This window comes from Littorina saxatilis, linkage group LG8, assembly GCF_037325665.1.
Source record: "Littorina saxatilis isolate snail1 linkage group LG8, US_GU_Lsax_2.0, whole genome shotgun sequence".
NCBI lineage: Eukaryota > Metazoa > Mollusca > Gastropoda > Littorinimorpha > Littorinidae > Littorina > Littorina saxatilis.
In genome coordinates, this window is record NC_090252.1 from 40,615,717 (window position 1) to 40,618,216 (window position 2,500).

A 2,500-nucleotide genomic window follows, 5' to 3' on the forward strand; every position below is an offset into this window, starting at 1 on the left:
ATGCTCTTAGCGCTGTACATCGAGATATAACTTCAATAATAAAAATACAAAGATGATATTATCATAATACACATTTACAAATATCACTCACGTGCATACATCCTCGTGCACACCATGCGCATACACACTCCCACTCATTAGCAAGTGCTTCCATCCCCCTGCCACTGAGATGTTCATAAAATACCCCCTTGGACAAGCTCACACCATGTCCGTCTCCTCTCTAGACTGTACATACACTCAGCAAGAAAAAGAAAGACTAAATGCAAATTCCTCGCCAAAGGCTCGGTAATACCTGAAAATCGACCCTCAGGCTCGGTAATACCTGAAAATCGACCCTCGGGAAAATATGCAAGATAATCAGAACTCGGAGTGTGTAACCTATATCTATTCACGACCTTTTAGAACTAGGCCACCTTGACTGTTTGGCATTCACGACATTTCTCTTGTGCGTTTTTCGGCAACTGGGGTAACAGCCATTGCTGGTCAGTTGTCGTTCGAAAATAACATAAATATTATGCTAGCATTAGAATTAGTAAAGCTATAACAACACACTAAAATAAACTGACATATTTTTATGTAGAACGGGTATACACAAAATAAAATGTACCGAACGAATTTACATGCAGCAAGTATAAATAAACGATTGTACTGGTGAGTTATATCACCACACAATCAGTGTAGATTTTATTTGGACGTTCCACGATAATAATTCAATTATTTAAATGAACTCTATCAACGATAACACCGCAGAAAAACAAATCATGGACGCCCACCCAGATAATGCGCTTTTCGCGGTTATGTTTTGGGCGGAGAGTATTGAGTCTTCTTGCTGTCTGTCTGTCTGCCTGTCTGTCTGCCTGCCATGTCTGTTTATCCATATCTGTGCATGTCTCTGTCTGTGTGTCTGTCTATATGTCAGACTGTCTGTATGCGTGTCTGTCTGTCTGTCTGTCTTTGTGTATGTCTGTCTGTCTCTCTGACTGTCTGTCTGTCAGTCTGTTTGTCTGTCTCTACCTCCCTCTTTCTATTTTTTTTTTAGAAATAGAACGGTCCGTCTGCGTGCTTGATTGTCCCACGCAGGGTTCTAAGTACATTCTACTTGCCTTCCTTTGTCAACCCGACAAACACCCAAGTAGGACATACATAGTTGTTCAGCTGCTTACCAAGTTAAAACGTCTTTCAAACGCAAAGGTTAAAAACAAATCGTGAATGCCATTGTACCCGTATAAAGCGGCCCACCTTTACACCTAAAATTATTCTCCCTTTTTTGTGCAAAGACGAAAAGCATCACAAGGACGATTGATCTGCTTTCAAAGGTTATTTTAAAAAAACGACGACACTTAAAATCAGCATTGCAACCTCTAAAGTAGGACAAGGAAGATTGTCGTTGCTGTTTGCCAAGTAAGCTTACAGTACGTAAGCGTTATTTGAACATGTTACTCTGTGTGTGTGTGTGTGTGTGTGTGTGTGTGTGTGTGTGTGTGTGTGTGTGTGTGTGAGTGTGTGTTTGTGTGTGTGTGTACGCGCGCTCGTGTGTGTGTATGTGTGTGTGTGTGTGTGTGTGTGTTATTATGGCCCCCTTTCACTCCCGATTTCTGCCTCGGTATCGTAGTCTTGCTGTCAGAGAAAGGGGGCTATATTTGCACACGAACACGAACAGGAACACAAACACACACACACACACACGCACACACACACACACCCACACACCCGGGGCGGATGGTGGGGGTTAGTTGTGGCGGTGGGGTGGGGGAAAGGGGTGTGTTAGGAAAAATGACTCGACAACCCAGTGTTTAAGATATGTTGCCAAAATCACTCCAAATAAGGTTTGGGTCGATCTTGACACACACAGAGATTCTCGGAAATTGTACTTTCTTCAGTGTGAATGTCAGCTTTGTGCACCGAGCCAGAAAACTAGTTGGTGGCGGATCGACTTTGTTATGGGCTGCGTCTACGTGCGTTCTTTCTACTCATGTCGTAAACATACAAATTGCAATCGGTAGTCAAATAGTGAAACTGAGAGAGAGAGAGAGAGAGAGAGAGAGAGAGAGAGAGAGAGAGAGAGAGAGAGAGAGAGAGAGAGAGATAAAGAGAGAGAGAGATAAAGAGAGAGAGCGAGAGAGAGAGAGTGAGAGAGAGAGAGTTTAAGAGAGAGAGAGATAAAGAGAGAGAGAGAGAGAGAGAGAGAGAGAGAGAGAGAGAGAGAGAGAGAGAGAGAGAAAGAAAGAGAATTGAATTGAATTGAATTGAAATTTATTTTACGAGGGTGACTGAATAAGCAATGCATACATGCTTCTTTTCATCCGGCGCTCGCCCATTGACGGGAAACAAACAAGAAGAAATAAAAGATAAGTTTAACAATAGTACAAATGACATATTTACCATAATTAACATGTCAAGCAACCAATAAGACATTTTAAGATGCATTAGGATTCTTTAGCAATGCTTGAAAATCCTATATAACAGGGAAATATGTGTTTGTAAAAAAAAAAAAAAGAAA

At 41.6% G+C, this 2,500-nt stretch overlaps 1 long non-coding RNA gene across 1 annotated transcript in view; it reads right to left on the bottom strand.

Annotated features, from left to right (window-relative positions):
- LOC138973551 (uncharacterized) overlaps window positions 1-2,500 on the bottom strand; it is a 495,333-nt gene that overhangs the window by 249,258 nt on the left and 243,575 nt on the right. The window lies entirely within an intron of this gene.